We start from the raw sequence: 22,055 nt of genomic DNA on the forward strand, positions 1-22,055 counted from the left end.
TAATTTGTTAACCAAAGTTGTCTGATATGAATCATTTTAATTCAAAATTTTAAGGTATTGGATGAGGTTTAATTAATTATTTTAGATTTTTTTAACATATTTTTTTTATGTAAGAGCCATTTAGACTTAAAGTATATATGGATATGGTACACGTTCATTTTTCTTACCTGCCTTGTGTTTTTTTTAGTTTCAGTTGAAAGTGATGGCAGTGAGAATTAAACCTATGATCTCGTGATCATTATACCATAATAAAAATTGTTTTAACTCAAAACTTTAATTTAAGGTATTGGATGAGACTTAATTAATTATTTTGTATTTTTTGAATCACTTTAACATTGTCCATAGACTCTCAAAACTCTATTAAATGATTAGCACATCTATAACTAAGGAAAAACGAGTATCTTGTAACAAGAGACACTTTCTCTTCATACCGTAGACACATAAACATGTGGAGTTCACTTTAAAAGAGAGAGAGGAAAAAGTGGCACGTTTTTTTTTTTTTTTTTGATAACAAGTGGCACGTTTTTTTGATGTATGAAAAGTATGAGATTACATTCTAAATATATGAGCAAAATATTATTTATAATGTTTGAGCAATTCTCTAGTTGAGTTAAATCTAATCATTTTAACATGATATTTTGCGAACTTAATTCATGCTGTAACGTCGATGTAAAGAACAAACAACAATTCTCTAAATTTTTGCCGGTGACACATTAATTAGCTCCTCAAACTGTAAGAATATTACGCTGATTTAGAAGAATTATAAATGTTTGTCATATTGGTTTTTGTCTAAAACTATTGTTTAAGGATAAACTATTAGGATTGGTCTAGTATTGGAGATTTTGAGGAGTTTACGTGAAGTTATAGTTTCAAATCTCGATGCCATCAATATAAAAATGTAATATATGATTCATAAAGAATTAATTTGACCAATTCTTAAATTTTTTAAATTCTCAAAAACAAATCTCTACCGCTAAAATTTCCAAAGGCAAATATAGAGATTTACTCACAAAAAACACACACATCCAACTCATCAAATATGGCAAGTAGTTATCATTATGAGAAATTTTAAGGCTCTGATGTATTACAAATTTACAAGGTCATTATATAATAGCTACCTCATCAAAAGCTTGGGTGTATTTGATTGTATTCTAATTTTTTGTTTTTAAAATTGTTATAGTTAATGAAATAAGTGTTTTCTATTTTTATTTTCATATTTTGAAAGTTAAAAGTCAAAACACAAAATAAAATAATTCAAATATACTTTCTAAATTTGATTATAAAAACAAAAAAGCAGTTATAATTTTAATTTTTTTTTACAAAACAGTACTTATCAAACAAGTTTTTTTTTTCTTCTAAAAATCAAAAACATTTTTTCGAAAGAGATTTCAAACATGCCTATATCTATTACTTTTCAGAGCTTGCCCTGAATAATAGGAAAGAAACACCCTGGCAAGATCGTTAGCTAGGAATTAATTCTTTTTCAAAAAAATATATAATATTCTTTCTAATTCTTTCTTTCTTTTTTCTATGAGAAGCTAGGGATAAGTTCTAGTTGTTCTTGACAGGGTCTTTTTCATACTAACTGTAATTAACAAGATCGTCAAATCAAACCACAATTTCAACTTTGATAGTGTGCGTTAGCTGCCATTCCATTCACATTCCATTAGGTAATCCTCCTAAGAAAGGAAGGACATGAAACCGTAGCTGTTAGTTTAGCTAGCATTATACTCTCAACCACGGACCCACGTTGGGGCAAATGTCCGCCAGTGCGGACATAAAACTTTTGAACTTGGTGTTTTTATTTTCTTTTTTCTTTGTTACAGGTACTTATTTTTCTCTCGATTCAATATTTATATTAGGAGTAAATACCATTTTAAGTTCCTAACAAAAAATATGGTCTCCATTTTAGTCTTTTAAAAAAAAAATTAGTCTCGAGGTCCTTAAAAAATTCAAAGTGGATCAATTTAGGTAAAATTATGTTCCCTCACAAATTCAAAAAAGACCTACATTAGTCCCTCAAAAAAACCAAAATGGGTCCACTTTGAATTTCACAGGGACCAGGTGACTAATGTTTTTTTTATAATGAACTAAAGTGGGGACCAAATTTTTTGTTAGGGACCGAAAAAGATATTTATTCTTATATTAGTTAGCAACGTACAGAGATGATTAAACTATTGCCTGCAGCTTGTTATGGAAGCAACTAGATTATGAGCGGGTTCAAGCGTTAATTTAAACTTTCTTTACAAAAAAAATTTGGTCAAACTATTGCCTGCAGCTTGTTATGGAAGTAACTAGATTATGAGCGGGTTCAAGCGTTAATTTAAACTTTCTTTACAAAAAAAAAAATTTGGTCAAGCGTGCCCCCGAACCCCGCAACTAAATCTGCGAACATAAAGAAACTTTTCTGGGTCCGCCACTGCTCTTAACTCTAAACTGCATGCATGGACAATCACTTTTATGACTTGACCAGGTTTTAGCTTAGCTTGTCATGTGAAAAATCTCATTTTGTGAGTGAAACCAAACGATGCATGTTATTGGCTTCTAGACAAGCTGAGCAAGGAATTCAGCTTGTATTACTAATCTAAGATCGATCGTGGCGGCAGTTCCATTGCCTTGTATTGCGAACACGACAAGTGCACCGGTCGTATAAGTAATATAGTGAAAAAGAGTGAGGTTTTTATTCCCACGAGGATTAGTGTACCAAGCACTAACTTATCTACGCTACCAAAATTGAATCGATCTTTAAGGTTATTGAGAATAATGATTTAATTATTAAAATAGAATTTTATTAACAATTAAAATAACAAGAACACGAACAAGAATCAAGAACAAAGATTTAAGAACGATTTGAAATCAAGAATGCAAGGCGTAGCTAGGGTGTTGATTTCCACAACTTCATCCTAATTAATATAGCATTTCCTATAGCTAACGTTTAATTCATGTTATTGATGATTCTTTCTAAATTAATTAAACCCCAATCCTTTGATAATTTAATCATTTACTATACTCAAAACCCTAATCTTTTAGTGATCTTTCCTAGAGCAAGCATTAAAAGCAAACATCACACGTCATAGAATTTGTAAGCCTATGCCTAAATCATACAAATCTAGCAATTAATCAATCGAAATCACGGAATCAACATTTCTATTGTCATGCAAGATTCATGTGTTTATCTATGAGTGATCAGTTCATAAACAAAGCTAGTCATGGGAAAATTGATGAATTGCATAACATTGAAACCGAATATCAAATTATAGGAAAGAGAATAAATATTATTAAGAATCCATTGGTTTCATTTAACCCTAACTACATAAAAGAACCTAGCCTAGCATTGTCAAAGAAACAAAAATAAGAGATGAAAATGGATAAGAGTTCATGATAAAACTTGATCAGAGAACATCCACGGTAAATCCCTCAATGCTCCTCCTCCTTCTCCTCCCAAAGAGTTGCTCCTCTGCTTCCCAAGACGCCTCTAGCGCCCAAGAATGAATGAGAATAATCCTAGACGTGTCTTTTTAAAGAAAATATATGTGAGCTTTTAATTGGGTCAAAACTAGCAATAGATCTAGTGGCTTTTTTTCATTCACCTGATGCAAAAGAAAAAAGGGTTCAAACCAATAGCTTGAGTTGCAGGATCAAAGTTCAAGCGAGACTAATAAGATAAGGAGCGGGGACAACATGACCAGTTGTAGTTGCAGAAATATCTAACTTTGAAGCGAGCTGCTTAGCAAGCAAACATGATCATCTCGCTGATGTTTCTCACTAAAGCGAGCATGTGTGCGAGCAAAAACGACGTCCTCACTGGTCTTGCTCGCTTCAGCCAGCAAGCCAGCGAGGAGTGGGCAATTTTGATACAAGCTTGCTGGATTCTTGGCTTGATTCTTGACTTCTTCAACTTCGTTGATCCATCAAAACTTTAATTTAGCATTTTAAACCTGAAAAAAAAATATTTTGAAGTCAGAATCATGTCCATTCATAAAACTCAAGAGTCTTTTGCATTTATTAATTTTTTTTACTATGTTTTGGACCATATTCATCATTATTTAAAATATCTTTGATCCTATAAACACAGTGTCTTTGACACTTATCAAATCATTCCTAGATTTACTCATTGATATCCCCAGCAATGGACTACGTTAAAAACAAAGGGGGAAAAGCAAAGGTATAGAAATTGTGCTCAATGAATCATCACTATAAGAATCAGAAAGTAACTCAATTCATCAATGATCAGACTTAGTTAAAAGCGCATTGAGCCGTTCCATATTGTCTAGCATGTATTTTGAAAAGTGCTGTACTCATTAGACATGATTTCTTTAGTTAGATATTTTTGGAATCAAATTTTGCAATAATTAAGATTGAATATATATTTTTTTTTAACAATCCACTCTAAGAACATTAGTTAATTTTTTAAAATGTTGTTCAAAATTCAAACTCAAATTGTCAAAGTAATATATTTGTTTAATTAATAATTATGTGAAAATGGATTCTTTCATGCTTAATTTTTATATGATCATGTTATGTGAAAAATTTCAGTCATCCTCGACAAATCAATGTTCAAACCATTTTCTCTTAGTTGATATCTTCTTAATGACATGATGATATTAAAATCAGATAGATGATAATCCATTATTAGGTGATCCTTGTTTGATTTTGAAGAAACAAGAAAAGAAAAAACACCTTCCCTAGAGTGTGGGAGAGGATATGTCATGTCTCATCTTAACGTGAAAAAATCTTATCTATTCATTATTTTTTATAACAATTAATGGTTGGAAATTAAGATGACATTTCTTATGGATGTTTTATAAGAATATTAATTAGATACTATAGATTTATCATTAAGGTTGTACCGTTGAGAGCTGCAAGCCTAATATGTTTCCTTCGAGGGGATGAGTATCAATGTACGGGTATCGCCGATAACAGAGGTAGAGACCAAGTTAAACGGCAACGTCCCAAGGATTATGTAACATCTCGTGTACACTCGGTGTATTAAACATATAATAGTAATAAGTGCAGCTCAAATAAAATGTGGAAGCTAAATTTTTCCAATTATGAATATTATCACATTAACCATGTGGATTTACTTATTCTTTTTCAAAAATTGTCTGTATGTAAATTGCAATAAATAACTAACTAAATAACCTCATAATATAAATAATGTATCAAGTTGTGAAACTACAACCCATGGACCAGACATGTCATGATACAATAATACAACTCCAGTCTGAATAACTACAGCTTATTCAAATGTGGCATGGACAACCCCCATGCTCACCAAATAAAGCAACATAATCATCAAGTCATGTCTCAAGTAAAAAAGCCATATAATAATAACAAGGCATATAATCATATCCAAATATGACAAGTAAGAAGCATGCATAATGTCAGCTCAACTCTGGCCTCCTGCAACCAGAGGTATCAACCTCAGGAACACTTGTACCTAAAAATGTGCCCCACATGGGGTAAGCTCTCTAACGATAAACCTTAGTAAGGCAATAGGTCCTCAAGAATTTCTCCACCCCAAGCTCATTTACATGTGCAATATAAGTTAAAAAATGATAACAACAGTATAATGGAAAAATCTGTGTAATGCAACATATGTCCTTGTCATGTGTGTATGCATCCTACTGGCCAGAGAATAAAAGGTAGGGATTACGTACATCTACAAACCACAGTACAAGGAGTCCACATGTGCTTCACACACAGATTTACCATCTTGCATGTGGGCTGACATGCTCAGGGATTACCGTCTCGTGTGAATACCCCACATACATATACATATGGCAAATGCACTAAACATAATCCAGCACAACAGCATATCCAATATTCATAACATAAACAGATATTTTTCAGAAAACACATTATGTATCTAAATCATCCCTCCATGAGATATGGTGGAACCATCAATGGGTAAAACCGAGGACACGAAAACTTACCTGTAGTACCAAAATCCCTATCCAAAGGCTCGGTATACACAGACACACCAACAGCCACACAATCCGACAATTGCAATCTGTTTTGTATCAAAACATTATTAATATTCAGAATCCCAAATTTCATATCGATTGAGCAATGTTTTCTTTTTCGTTTAGTGACTTAAATCACTTCTAAATCATAATATTCACCCTCACTATTCTTTTTTTGGAAATATTCCAATCGGTTCATTGCTTCGCAACTAATCTGATTCGGGGAGAGTCCAGGATTAAGGCTTTAAACCCCTCCCAAAGGTGGTACTGGGGAGATTCAAACACATGCTCTCATCCCCACCTGCTTAGCTCCCATGCGCCAACTGAGCTGCCACCATTTGGTACCCTCACTATTCTTTGTATTTATACTTTCAACAGTAGTACTGACTCCCTAGGGTACCATACCCAAATGTGGACTTTCCCACACATCAGAACTGGTTTCTGGTCTTTCTGACAGGGGGTAATCGATGAACACTAAGGTAAAATCTAAAAGTAGATTAACCCTAAGTCAAATGGTAAGGGTCATTGACTTAGATAAAATAGTGGGAGGGGAAAATTATTTAAAGTCTTTAATAATTTGTTCTAATTACATGACAATATTAATTAATTAATCTTTACATATTTTTCAGTTTTTAGTATGACTAATCCAATGTCACTGCGCTCAATACTCGATACGAACAAACTGACCAGTTCAAACTTTATGGACTGGTATCGGAACTTGAGAATTGTTCTTAGGGCCGAAAAGGTAGCTTACGTTCTAGATGCTGCATTACCCGTAGCTCCTAGGGAAGGGGAAGATGGGTTCGCAGAATTTGATTTCGAGGCCCACAAACAGGACATGGATGACAATGTGATGCCAGCCTGCATTATGTTGGCATCCATGTTGCCTGAACCGCAAAAGCAGCATGAGCATATGGATGCTCCCTCTATTATCCTGCATCTCAAGGAGTTGTATGATATTAAAGGCAGGCATGAAAGGTATGAGGCCTCTAGAGAATTGTTCTCTTGTAGGATGTCTGAGAGCATGTCTGTGAGCAGTCATGTTCTTAAGATGATCGGACTCATTGAGAAGCTAGGAAATCTAGGCTTCATCATGGATGTCAAGCTAAGTAATGACTTAGTCCTCACCTCACTTCTACCTTCCTTTAGTCAATTCATTATGAATTACAACATGCATGGGATGCTTGTGAGCTTGCCTGAATTGTTAAGTATGTTAACAACTGCTGAAGTGTCTATCAAGAAGGATAGGACACAAGATCTTCTGATTGGTGGGCCTAGCAAGGCCAAGGGTAAGGGAAAGGAGCCTGCGAAAGGCGACTCCCTTAAGCCCAAAGGAAAACCCAAGAAGAAGAAAGGGAAAAAGAAGGGTAAGAATGCATCCAAGGACAAAGGCGATGCTGAGTGCTTCCAATGTGGCAAGAAATGACATTGGAAGAGGAATTGTCCAGACTACCTGAAGGGTGTGAAGGACAAGAAGCATGGTGATGCTTCTACCTCAAGTATTTACATGATTGAGATAAATTATTCTTGTGCTAATCTGACTTCATGGGTATTGGATACCGGTTGTGGTTCTCATATCTGCAATGTGTTGCAGGTGCTTAGGAAGCCTAGAAGATTGGAGAAGAACGAGGTGGACCTCCGCGTTGGTGATGGAGCAAGAGTTGCTGCTCATGTTGTTGGAGACTCCGACCTTATTTTGCCTACGAGCCTTTTGTTGCATTTGAATAATTGTCTTTATATTTCTAGCACTTCTAGAAACATTATTTCGATTTCTTGTTTAGAACAAGATGGTTTTTCTTTCACTATTAGGGATGGTACATTTTTTATCCTTTCGAATGATATTGTTTTTGGTACTGATTCTTTAATAAATGGCTTATATGTTTTGCAAATGAGAACTGAAGTGCTCAATGTAAATGTGAAACGACCTAGGATAGATAATCAATCTTATCTTTGGCTTTGTAGACTAGGGCACATAAACGAAACAAGATTGTCTAGGATGCATGCAAATGGATACCTAGATTCCATGGATTTGGAATCCTATGGACAACGTGAATCTTGTCTAGCTGGGAAAATGACTTGTCACAAGCCCAAAGGGCTTGAGAGTCATAGGGCTAGTGAGTTATTAGAACTCATTCACTCTGAGGCTAGAGGAGGATACTCCTATTTCATTACCTTTACTGATGATAAATCGAGATTTGGGTACGTGTACCTAATGAGATATAAATCCGAAGCTTTTGAAAAATTCAAAGAGTTTAGGAATGAAGTAGAGAAACAGCGTGGCAAGATGATTAAGACATTGCGATCAGATCGTGCTGGTGAATATCTGAGCCATGAGTTTCAGGATTATCTGAGAGAAAATAGAATTATCTCGCAGTTTACTGCACCTTACACACCACACCAAAATGGTGTCTCCGAAATGAGAAACAGGACCTTGTTAGACATGGTCAGGTCTATGATGAGTGAGACTCAACTTCCAAAATCATTTTGGGGATATGCCTTAGACACAGCGGCATACCTTATAAATAGGGTACCGTCTAAATCTGTTCAGACCACACCATATGAGATATGGAATGGTAAGAGACCCAACCTCAGTTACCTCAGGGTATGGGGATCGCCAGCATATGTCAAAGCGTTGGCATCAGACAAGCTTAGTGCTGAGAGTACTAAATGTCTATTTGTGGGGTATCCCAAAGGTACTAAGGGATACTACTTTTACTTTATGGATGAACACAAGGTGTTGGTGTCCAAAAATGCTGAGTTCCTTGAGAAGGATTTGATCTCTCAAGGAGCTAGTGGGAGTAAGATTGATTTTGAAGAAGTTCAAGGACCACAAGAACAGATTGAGGAACCCGAGTCTACTCCGCAGGTGACGTTCTCCAATGGAGAAGTAAACACACAACTCCGTAGGTCTACTAGGGTCATCCATGCACCTGAGAGGTATGGGTTTGTGATTGAGAATCAACAAACCGTCGAGGATGATGAACCTAGTAACTATGAGGAGGCGGTCAAGGATGTTGACTCCCCTAAATGGCTTGAAGCCATGGAATCTGAAATAGATTCGATGCATCAAAACAAGGTATGGACCTTGGTTCCTAAACCGCAAGGAATAGTTCCTATCGGTAATAAATGGGTCTTTAAAAGAAAGACTGATGCAAATGGTAGCGTTCAAACCTATAAAGCTAGGTTGGTTGCGGAAGGATATCGTCAAAGACAAGGAGTTGACTATGATGAGACTTTCTCACCAGTTTCCATGATCAAATCTATTAGGATCATGCTTGCAATAGGAAGCATCAAGGAGTTGGAATATTCATTTTTAATGAAGTCGTTAGGAGTAACAGTTTCATCAAGAACGAGGATGAACCTTGTGTTTACAAGAAGGTTAGTGGGAGTAATGTTGTCTTCCTGGTACTTTATGTAGATGACATATTGCTAATAGGAAATGACATCCCCACATTACAAACAACGAAAGACTGGCTTTCAAAAAGCTTCACCAAGAAGGATTTGGGAGAAGCGGCCTTTATACTTGGTATAAAAATCTATAGAGATAGATCCAAGAGGCTGCTGGATTTATCTCAATCCACGTATGTTGACAAGATGCTAAAGAGGTTTAGCATGGAAGGGTCGAAAAGGGGTTTTCTTCCTGTCAGTCATGGGGTACATCTTTCCAAGGCTATGTGTCCTAAGTCACAGCCTGAGAAGGATCGCATGAGTGGAATTCCATACGCTTCGACTATTGGATCCATCATGTATGCCATGATATGTACGAGACCAGATGTCTCATATGCTTTGAGCATTACGAGCAAATACCAGTCTGACCCTGGAGAGGGTCACTGAACAGCAGTCAAGACCATCCTTAAGTACTTAAGAAGAACTAAGGATGCGTTTTTGGTCTATGGTGGGGTTGATGAGCTTTTAGTGAAAGGGTTCACTGATGCCATCTTTCAGAGTGACAAAGATGACTACAAGTCACAGTCAGGGTTCGTATTCACCTTAAATGGTGGGGCAGTATCTTGGAAGAGTTCCAAGTATGAGACAACAGCAGATTCAACGACAGAAGCTGAATACATAGTTGCTTCAGAAGTGGCTAAGGAGGCCGTGTGGATCAAGAAGTTCATATCTGAACTAAGGGTGGTTCCAAGCGTGGATAAGCCCATACAGTTGTTTTGCGGCAACACTAGAGCCATTGCGCAGTCAAAAAAACCTAGGTCTCATCAAAGATCTAAACACGTGCTCCGCAGATATCACCTGATTAGAGTAATCATTGATAGGATAGATGTAAAGATGGATTATGTTCCCACAGATAATAACCTAGCCGATTCTCTGACAAAGGCTGTTTCTCAGAGAAAATATGATAGTCATTTTAAGGCTTTAGGTATACGACTTAAGTCAGATTGGCTCTAGGCCAAGTGGGAACTTGTTAGTATATGGATGTCCTAGAGACAATATTTTGATTAGATTAGAACATATGTGGACCTTTTATATTGTCGCAAATAAATAAAAAACAATCTTTATCCTGTTTCATAGTTTGTCTCAATATTATAGTTAATATTTTATATGAGTAACTGGATGAACCCCTTGGAATAAAATAGGTATCTCTTGAGTATCTGTGAGGAGATCACGATCATGAGGATTCAAGGATACTGGATGTTTATTCCTAATTTTATGTTCCTAGTCTAGAGACACTGAGAATGGGGATCAGTGATCTCGGGTAAGACTAGCACGACTTATCTACTTGTATTCAGATGCAAGGTAAATAACTCATGAGCTACAGATATGAAGATGTCTTAGCTAAAGTCGTGGGTGGACCTATAAGGGTATAGCTCGCACTGAACAGACCCACAAAGAGACTCTATGAGGAAATCTTACAAAAGTATCATTAGAGTAGTCTCTTAATATTTGGGCATGTCTTTCCTTAGACCATAAGTTATCACCTAGACTGTGTTCTAGAAGGCAGCTTTGATTGTATACCTCGTCTGCCTGAAACATGGAGACTCATAGGTATACTTTTGGGCATGTCCTGAAAGAGCACAGGCCTAGGGTGATAAGCTGAAGGGATTCGTCAAATCTCTGTAAGGGATTAGGTTATCTGTAAACCGGAGAAATCAGGATGACATTTACAGGACTCGGGAATCTATGCATAGTAAAAGAGATCATGAGATGATCTTCCTTTAGAGTCAGTAAATTGAAGATTCCCTATTTCGAATAAAGCTTACCCTAAACCGCAAGGGTTGATACGTTTTCTTTCCCTAGGTTTAATGGGAAGGTAACCGAGACGAAAGGAAATACATTCGGTAACCAAATATGTATAATAGGATGATTATGTCATTAACCTAACTAGCTCTGGGGCAACAAAGCATTGCTAGTGCTCTGTGTTGTCATTAGATGGGTTGTGGGCTTGTTGGGCCCAAGCCCATTTATGTCAGTGGCTATGTTGGGCCTAATGGGTCACACACTAACACCTTATTGTCATGATGATATAGCATTAAAGGTACTGGGCCTAATAATGGTTGTTAGCCCAAGAAGAAGTTTGGAAGCCCACCTAAAAGGAAAAAGGCGCATAGATCATGTAATGGGCTTGGATGGTCCAGGACATTAATTTAATTAGTTAAATTAATTATCAAATGTTTAAATTAATTTTATGAAATATTTAAATTTTGAATTTTGAAATTTGAATTTTGAAATTTGAAATTTGAAATTTGAAATTTGAAATTTTAATTTTAATTTTGAATTTTGAATTTGAATTTTGAATTTAAATGTTTGAACGTTTGAATTTAAATGTTTGAATTCGAATTTGAATTGGCTATGAAAAGTTGTTTCATAACAAAAGGATAAGATAAGATCTTGTTGGAACAAATCCCTAGGATCAAGAGGAGATCTTTGATCACATCCAAGGCTGAATTTGGGGCGCCACTTTGGTTGTTGTGAGTGTCATCTTGTCAACCAAATAAGCTCCAAATCAGATTTGGTTTGTTGAGAGAATCAGTGAGCTAGTTGGTTCAAATTTGAATGCAACTGCACAACGTATCTGGACTGTTTTTGGGGCTGAATTGGGCACACCATATGGCTTGTCATATGATGGTTGTTAAGTCAGATTTTTGTTAAGATATTGACTTGATATCATGAGGATATGATAGGAGATTGTTGGCAAGATTTGATTTTGCAACAACTCCATTTTTCCTCTCTATTGGGCGCTACTTATGGTCAGATTTTTAGAGAAAAATTTGATCCAATTTTTTGATAGTTCTCTCATCTCCTTTGGTCATCCTTTTGTTAGGGTTTTTCTTAAGAGGTTTTGAAAAATAACCTAGCCATAGATCATCAAATGCATGCGCCACTTTTGTGAATTTTTAAGCTGAAAATTTCACTCTTCTAAACACCTTTACCTAGCCTCCTCCTTCACACATTGGACGCCTAGCAAGCTTTTGTGGTGATCAATTGGTGACTTTTCAAGAAGAGTTCTTGCATCTTGACGTGGGATGGTATGGATCAACGTTAGAGGGTTTGAACCCTTCAAACCTGACACTGACCTCCTTGGTGTTTAAATCACAAACAAAGGTAACATCATGCTGTCTTAAAGCATGAGTCTTGATTGCATGTGTGATTCTGCATGGAAAATTTTTGTTTTTCCTTCTCATATGCTTCGGCCTTCAAGGTCATTTAACTTTCAAGTGGTATCAGAGCCCGGTTGCTTTACCATCGGCGGGTGATGGTACCTTGTTTGTGAGACGCCCGCCGGTCAGTATTCTTTTGAGTTGGGAGCCTTGTCTCCTGAGGAGGTAATGGTGGTGGATTGGTTTGTGGAGGTGAAGCCGGTGGCCTTCAAAGCAAGTGTTGTGTCACGGAGGTGTGGTGGTGTTTAGTATTATTTGTGACAATGGCAAGTATTAACTATCTTTTACTAACACTTGTCTTTCTTGTCTTGCAGTTGGAAACTTGCCGATGGACACACTAAAACTTGCACGTGAGGCGGCAGCCAAGCTTAAAGCATGGAAGGGCGTGGTTTAACAAACCAAACCAAGTCTCGCCCCGAAGAGGAAAGATATTGACAAAGGAAAGTTAAAAGAAACTCAACCGAAAAAAAAGAAGATTCGAACTGCCGCAGATATTCCAGCTGGCGTGCTGGAGAAGAGGGCGACTGCCCCTATAATTAAAGAGCCCACGAACGTGGTGGGAAGCTCGTCAGCTAGTGAATCGACTCTGGGGTTGGGGTCGCCTGCTACTGGGGGGTCAGGTCTGAAAAGAGGGCGAGATGAAAACTTGACTCCGCCTAGGGCCTCCATGTCACCGCGCCTCGAGCCATTCGAGCGTGGGTAGTTTGCTGATGACTCCGGCGATGGTGAAATGCTGGTAAACAGTGCTTGTGATGACGGAGAGCCTCGTGCCACAACTGGTGTACAAGATTCTCCTCCTTCTCCTTTTGAGGTCCCAGTTGGCAGGGCCCTCAAATTGTCTGAGAGGGACCTTGACCGTGGATTAACCAATGTGGGGCGTCCTTAGATGGTGGTGCCAGAGCGAATCAATCGCCAAGAATTCATGAACTGCACCCAAGTGGTTATTGGCCACATCTTAGGAATGCAAGAGATCGCCCTTGCAATTGACAGCCGTTGCTCCTCTCAAGAGGATCGCTTTGATGAGATAGGGCGAAAGGTGGATGGTCTTACTGCCGAGGTTGGGCGCCTTGGTAAGGAGGTTGCCGATACGAAAGCTTCGAACAAATCTTTGTCCGCGCGACTGAAGAAGGCAGAAGGTGAGGTTAAGCGGCTATCTGATAACTCTCCAAAAGAGGGTTATTTTAGGGCTTAATTGTGATATTTTGGTACCATGATTGCATATAATTCTCTTGATTTTATATGATTAATGCATGAATTCTATGATTTCATGATTTAATGGAGAATTATGATAATTATGAGAATTTGGGCATAAATTGGGGTTTTAGAAACATTTAAATGCACTTGTTATTTTACTGCAGGTCGATGCTTTAGCATCAGGAAGCAGTGTTGTAGCAATGGAGATGAGGTCAGCAGTACATATTGTTGACATCAGCACCAGCAAACTATGGATCCAAGCCCAATTTGGTTGATGAAGCTTCTGAACGTGTACGAAAAGATCTGATTTGAAGACGCGCTCAACATCATCAAGAAATCACAAGATTATCTTCATCAAATCAATGATTACAGATCAGATTCAAATCTGAATTGTAAATATGGAAAGAATCCTGTGAGATATGCCATAGCACATGCTGTCAGCTTGACAGCAAAACAGAGTGCCAATCTCAATCACTCATACGGCAGATTTGAATGAAGATTGACATGGACCTGAAGAGCTGTTTGAGGCCCAGAATATCAAGTATATAAAGGAACGAACCCTACACACAGAAAAGAGGCAAGGAATGCTACACATGCTTTAGACATTCAATCAGATCCTACATGGTAAATAAGACATGGGACGTACACCCGGTGTTAACCGCATTGTTCTAACAAAGCCTATCTCAAAAAAATAGTTCACGAGTATAAATCATAATATATGTGGACATCCAATCAACATTTTTCAAATCTTTCGGATAATACCGCTAATCATTAAACCAAATTCGCGATGTCTTGTCCCTTAAATAAAATAAAACAAAACAAATAGAAGGCATTGTAATTTTTTATTTGCATAGCTATTATATAGAAAAATAAAAGAACTAAATCAAAAATAAAAATAAAATAATTAGAATGATATTTTAAGGAAAGGTTCTTAGACTAAGTATAATCCAAATTATCTCGGCACCAAATTGGAATGAAATGGAACAGGAATCAATAGTCGATGGAGGTGGAACGAATCACGTAATCAGTACACCATACCTCATATCACTAGTTAAATGTTGTATCTTAGATATATGTTAAGTCCACTTGAGTGGTGTTTTTGTACACTTCGTAGTATGATTTTTGAATATTGTAGTATGTTTCTTGCCAAAGATTTGTAGCTAACCACAAGTACCATCTTCCCTAAAGAAGACTTTGAATGAATGTATGATGCGAACCTCCCTAATGATCAGGAGAAACTGAGTGACATTAAGAAGGAAAGGAGTAGCCAACGCAGAGAACGTAACATGGTAAAGATGAGACCCCTGGCTAAAGGACTATGTTACTCCAAAATGGGCTAATTTCTAATGGCTGTGGACAATTGTAATAATAGGCCTATGTGCTTGTAAGACCCACCGTTGTTTACAATTGTAATAGTGGGCCTAGTGCTTCTGAAGCCCAGCATATGTTTTCAATTGTGTTTTGTTTTTCTGTTTTTGCTTTTATTGTAGGTAGGGGCCACTGTGGTGGGTTAGCCAAAATTGTAACAACTTTACACTCTTCTTCCTGCCGAAAACCTCGAATTGTTGTGGATAATACAATTTATGCGACGTAATTTTCATCATTGTGTTGTTCCGCCAAGTTGAGGCTATTATTCTGGTGCTTTCATTGAGAGGCAACTTATAAGCATCACCATGGCAGAAGGAACTCGTAATATTGTGAAACATAGTGTGATCGACGAATGCTTGACGCGATTAGCATACCTCGAAGAGCAGTTTAACTCCTTGGGAGGAGTATTACAGGAAATGAACCTGAAGTTGACGTTAATGGAGGCGAAGTTAGATTAGAATCAGAAACACAACATCGAACGTAGCTATGATGTGGGATTGAGAGCATTTTTTGGAAACAATGTTTTTAAATCGATGAAGTTCACCGTACCCAGGTTTGGAAAATCCAGAACTGTGGATTCACAAAATTTAACAGTTCTATGGATTTCACAACCTGTCCGATGCTGATAAATTGACGCTAACATCCTTTCACATGGATGACTCTGTAGAGGATTGGTACCATATGATGGATCGAAATCAGAGGTTGACGACGTGGGACACTTTTGTTTCAACATTGCGGTCAGGTTTGGTCCTTCTAAATATAGAGATCTGTGAGAAGAATTAGGGAGATTAAAACAGAACACCACAGTGGAGGAATATCAGTAATCATTTCAAAAATTATCTAACCAGATTATAGACATCGATGATATTGCTCTTCAAAGTTACTTTGAATTTGGCCTTAAACCAGAAATCAGAAAGGAGGTGGGGATGCATTTGCCAGAGAATGCTATTGAATTGGTTAAAGTAGTGGAGGATAAGATGAATAATAAACCGCCAATATGCTCTGGATTCCAAAGAAATTCAAAAAGTAACAGTACTATGAATTAAACTGGGCTATTGCCCACTCCTACAAAGGGGTATCCGAATAATATTGGGGCTTCAAAAACTACAATTCTAATCAAAAAGATTGTCACCTGTAGAAATGATGGAGAAGAGGGAAACATGGTTATGTTATTATTGTGATGAAAAGTTCAATCAAAACCATGTGTGCAAAGGAAAAAAGTTTCTATTGATGACACAAGATTATAAGGAGGTTGAAAAAGATGAGCAATATTCATGCTATGGATGGACAATATTCATCCAGTACATTGAGGCTGAGAGGGGTTATTAATAAGAATCCTGTGCAAGTTTTTGGTGGATGGAGTGGTCAAATTCTTGGGATTGGAACTTAAACCAATTAATCAATTCAAGGTGTTAGTGGGGAATGGAGCAAGCTTAGGATGTAAAGGGGTTTGTCGAAAGGTCGAGCTGGAGTTGCAGGTGAAAATCTTCTCTCCAGACTTGTTTGTTCTTCCTATCCGGGGGGGCTGAAGTGGTGCTAGTAGTTCATTGGCTATTGGAGTTTGGAGATGTCACTACAAGCAGTTGGCGTTAAAATTTGAGAGAGTTTGGGAGATGATTGAGTTGCATGGGGAAAAGACGGTGCAAGTGGAAGCAATAGAATTACACCAACTTCGTAGGTTGGCCAATTCTGATGTTGTGGCTACCTAGTATCAGTTACAGGCCATTAACCATGAGACATTGTAGGAGCAGGAAGATGATGAGTGTTATAACTCTTTGATACAACAAGTATTACAAGAGTTTGAGGATGTTTTTGCTATTTCTCAACAACTTCCCCCTACACGAATAGAAGATCGTCAAATACACCTGGAACCTGGCACAAAGGCAATAAATTTTAGACCCTATATATATCCATATTTTCAAAATACTGAAATTGAAAAAATGGTGAAGGGAATTCTAGAAACAGGTGCCATTAGACCGAGTTTAAGTCCCTTCTCATCACCAACTCTGTTGGTAAAAAAAGACGGAACTTGGAGGTTTTGTGTTGACTATCATGCCTTAACTCAAGTAATTGTGCCAAACCGGTTTCTAATCCCAACTGTAGATGAGATGTTAGACGAATTGGCTGGATCAGTGATATTCTCCAAAATGGACCTTCGGTCAGGGTACCATTAACTCAGAATGGCACCATAAGACATCCACAAAACCACTTTTAGAACACATGAAAGGCATTATGAATTTGTAGTGATGCTCTTTAGGCTCACAAATAGTCCAACCCGAATACAACACATTTTTATTCGTGGGTCAAGAATCGAAACCAGGACACGACCCGTCACGGGTCGCGGGTTGACCCGCAAAAATTGAAAATTTGATTTTGTTTCTAAAAAAATTAAAAATAAAAGGGAAAATCATAATGAAACCCGTGACTCGCAACAAGGTATGTTAAAATCACCAAAATTTTAAACTTTTTTTTCATTTTTTTGACAAAAATAATTTTGCTTACACACAGCAAGGGTCCATAACAAGACAGAAAATTAAAACGTACAACTAGGAAAATATAAAGGCAGAAGCTATCTTAAGCAAATAGCATCTGAAACAGTGCTTACAAAATTACAAATTAAAAACCCTAAAAATAGAACAGAACTGACAGACAATAAAAATAAAATCAGAGAGACGAAGAGAAGAAGAGAGAGAGGTCCTACAATGCTTTTCTCTCTTTTTATAGCCGCTCCTTCTTCCTGCAAAACGGGTCACTCCTCAACCCGCACGTTTGCTCCACGCTCCTCTCTATTGTGCGTTTCCCTTGCACGAGTAACCAACGCACTCCAAGGGAATCTTCAGCCCACGCTCCCAATCGATTACAGCTCACCAAATTGGTTAAAGAACGTGTTTGGCTTTTTCTGTATCAAAGGAAATGATTAGGGTCAGTGTGTAGGTTGGTTTGGTCACAAAATAAACCGTGGGTGAGGCTAAGGGTGGGTGGTTTCAACTGAAATCAAAGGACGGTCTGGATTGGTGAAAGGATTCAGAGGGATCGATTGAGATGAGGGTCTGGATAGAGGTGGTTTGAGGGGTTAGGGTTTGCAAGTATCGGTTCTTTTCTGATTTCTGTTTTCACTGAGTCACTTTTGTTTCCCATCTTTTTTCTTTCCTTCATTTCTTTCTTTTCTTTTGGGCTTTTGATTAGCCTTCCCACAGGACCGGCCCATTCTTTCCTTCCTTTCTCTATTCTTTTCCTTTTTTTCCCTTTTGCTTTTTGATTTGCAAGGTAAAAACTCCAGCCCAAGCTTTTTCTTTATATTTTTTCTCTTTGCTTTGCATGGACAAAATCAGTAATTAGGCCTGCAAAATATAAAATCAGCCCATTAGCATTTAAAATCAAAATCCTTCATTTCTATGCAATTTTTGGGATTTATATTAAACAAACGATACTCTTTCCATTCATATTTTCTCATTAAATCACATGTTCCAAGTCACATATCATGGACTTATCACGAATCTTTCTGCTCAAGACAATTATCGAATTGACTAGTTGTCTTTACTTCTAAATGGTCCCTCCATTTTGTATTTCAAAGCAATAAGTTATAGATATAAATCATTTCCCCAACATATATCTTATAGAGATATATATGTGAATGGTTATTTTTTTTTCAGATTACATTACTTGTTTTATACAGGAAATATTGTAAATTTGAAAAATGGAAAAGTAAAAAATTAGACAGAGATCGAATTCATATTATCATATCAAGCACACTACTGTAAATAGTATCTGAGGGTTAGTCTAATCGTTAAGGAGGTATAATTAAGCATTTAATTTTATTTTTGATTAAATTATAACTTTGGCATACTATATTTTGTCCATTTGAAAACTTATTTCAATATAACTGGTTTTTCACAATTGATGCCTAAATAACTGATTTTTGCACTCCTAAGTTATTGCTCAAAAAGAATATTTCAAACATGGGAAGGGACATGATGAACAGAACTTGTATTGTCAACAAAAAATGGTTCTTAAGGAGACAACATACATGGTGCTCCCAGTGCATGTAAAATGTTCCCATGTTAAGTGATTACATTACATATATAGCCACAAATAAGATGGGAAGAAGGGTGGATGGTGGGTGATACAACAGACACATTTTGTATGCTTGGAATAAAAGCATTTTTTTTTCTAAAAATTATGTTGAGTATGGAGTAATATGACCATTGGGTTAATAGGTTGTCCTGTTTCAAAACCTTGTTTGTGGCAGTCAGAATGTTAAACTATTTTAGGGAGGACAGAACATGCCCTTCTTGACTATATAAAGTATATGTTATAAAAAAAATTATAATTATAAATATATATATATATAATTAATTAATTCAAAAAAAAGTATAAGTAGCTTATATAAGATTGAAAAAAGATAGGTACACGTGAAGGTAGCGAAGTGAGCATCTCGTCTCACCCCATCATCAATCCGCCAAAAAAAAAAGTTAGTTCGTCTCGTCTTGTTTGGCGGGCTAGGAGGGTTAGCCCTCAATCCGAGCCTATTTTATACTAATCTGCTTATGCTCGCCACCCACCAAAAAACTAGCTCGCTCCACTTTTGAGATAAATTGTAAAACTCAACCCGTCACATCCTGTTTAACCGGTGGGACAGGTTGGCGTGCCGACGAGCCCGTTTTGCTGCTCTAGATGTACGCCGGGTCAAATCAAAGTAACCAAAACAGAAAACTGTGAAAATGAATATGGACCACTCATGAGAAGTAGCACTAAGCAGCCAATAAAAATCTTCCAAAGAATATCCCAAACTGTGAGAATATCCCATTGGCATTCCTTCCTATGTGCCACTGTATGCAAGGTAGACCAAAACATCCCTTCTATATAACACATATTCTCACAAAACCTCAAGGCCCATTACCCTTTTCAAGTTTCTATATAAACCAGACTAGTTTTGCTTCAACCATCATTTGAAACAAAACAATAAGCTAAAAAAAAACTAGAGAAAGCTTCTTACTTAGTGCTAAGAAAAATGTCTACCATGGTAGGGTTATGGATAGGGGAGATGGCAAAGCTAGGAGAGAAAGTTATGACCCACAAGAGCACCTTTTCCAAAGGCAAAAAGGGATCAGAAGACAAACAAGCAGTGAAAAAGGAAGCTAAAAATGACATTACAACCATGTCAGAGTCAGAGGCAACAGTGTGTTTGCTTATGGATAGATTTGTGCCTTGTTGATATGCTTATTAGGTTGCAAAAAGTGGTCTCTTTTCAAAGTTTGGGATTAGCATATAGCGTTAAATTTATGAACCTCTTTAAGATGTATGTGAAGTGATTTCATTTTCGTAGGATAAAAGGGTAAAAAATTTTATTTTGTCCATTGTTCTAGAGTGCAAGGCATCTTCTTTTCTAAGGGAGAGGCTTTTTTTTAGCTCCCTTATTCTGAAGGACTAGTAAAATTATAATAAAAATCTTGTAAGTATGAAGTTATGTTATATAACTTTTTATTCGTATTTCTATAAAATTAGTAAGTGCTAAAGTTTATAATTCCATCATACACATTTTATGATTTGCACTCGCACAACAAAAGTATAGTTTCAATAATAATGCACTTTAGAAAGAAAAGTATGACATTATAATCGTTGATTGAGAAATTAATGCCTGAAATTGTGATAATATATATATATATATATATATATATATATATATATATATATATATATATATATATTGAGAAGTTATTAAAATTGCTTTCTTAATTTTTTATTATTATTATAACTCCATACTTTTTCTTCTAAAAATACGGCCCTTATTTTGAAAGAGCCAATTCCATTTAAGTCTGATATTACACAACCAATACACTCATGCTCACAGGATCACCCCAAGGATACCAAGCAAATAGCCAATGGAGATATGTGACAAATACAATGACACACTTACACGTTTTAAGGGCCGCACCAGATGAGCTTTTTATTAATTTTCTTTAGTTATAACCGCACCTAATCAATATTTAAAAATGGTTATTAAATAACCGCCTTTTAATAGGTATATTTAGTGGCGGTTATATCTTAATCGTCTCTAAATATGCTATAAAGGCACGTAAAATAATCGATTCTAATGAATATTCAAAGATGATTATTAAATAATTGCCTTTAATTGGATGCCGTTATATCCTAACCGTCTCTAAATATTCTGCGGAAGCAATTAAAATAATCGTCCTAAATGAATATTCAGAGGTAATTATTATGTAACCGCATCATCAATATAAATGTTGGGAGAATCACCTCAAAATATAAATTGGAGGCGGTTTAAGAGAAATCGCTGCAAAACATTGATTTTCTTATAGTGTTATTATATTCCCAAGTTGCTAAATAGAAAAATAAATTAAGTTAAACAAGTGTACATTTTGACATGGCTTTTTCTTAGTTAATTATAGTATAGAAATTATTCTTCGATCTCTAGATCATAACATAATAATGAGTCAGGCTTGGCGACTAAAGATCTTGTCATGGTATTGATTAACTAACCTCATCTAGGCTCAATAACTACCAACGAAATCTTAGGGAAGAAATATCTTAAAAAATAAAAACAGAAATGAAATTTTGACATCATCTTATCAAATTGTATAGTATCACTAAATATCTGAGTGCTCATTTGTATCTATGCTTCTTAGCTTAAAAGTTTTGAACTTGCTAAATATCAGTGGTAAAGTGTTCTATAATCTATTTACAAAAAAAAAAAAAAAAAGTGTTCTATAATCTAGATATTTTTGTATCATAATAAAGGAAAGAACGAAGCAAATTCTTTTATACTGCATGGATATTTTTGCAAACGTGTGAACCATACTTTCAGCTTGTCAGAAAAATAGAAGAAAAATTTATCTCCATTTCATATTAAAGATCACAAAATGGCAAACTCTTGCCCCATTGTGTTTGGTAG

The sequence above is a fragment of the Gastrolobium bilobum genome, unplaced genomic scaffold (assembly GCF_033153095.1).
Source record: "Gastrolobium bilobum isolate Gb01-03AN ecotype WA unplaced genomic scaffold, APGP_CSIRO_Gbil_v1 utg231150, whole genome shotgun sequence".
Taxonomy (NCBI): Eukaryota; Viridiplantae; Streptophyta; class Magnoliopsida; order Fabales; family Fabaceae; genus Gastrolobium; species Gastrolobium bilobum.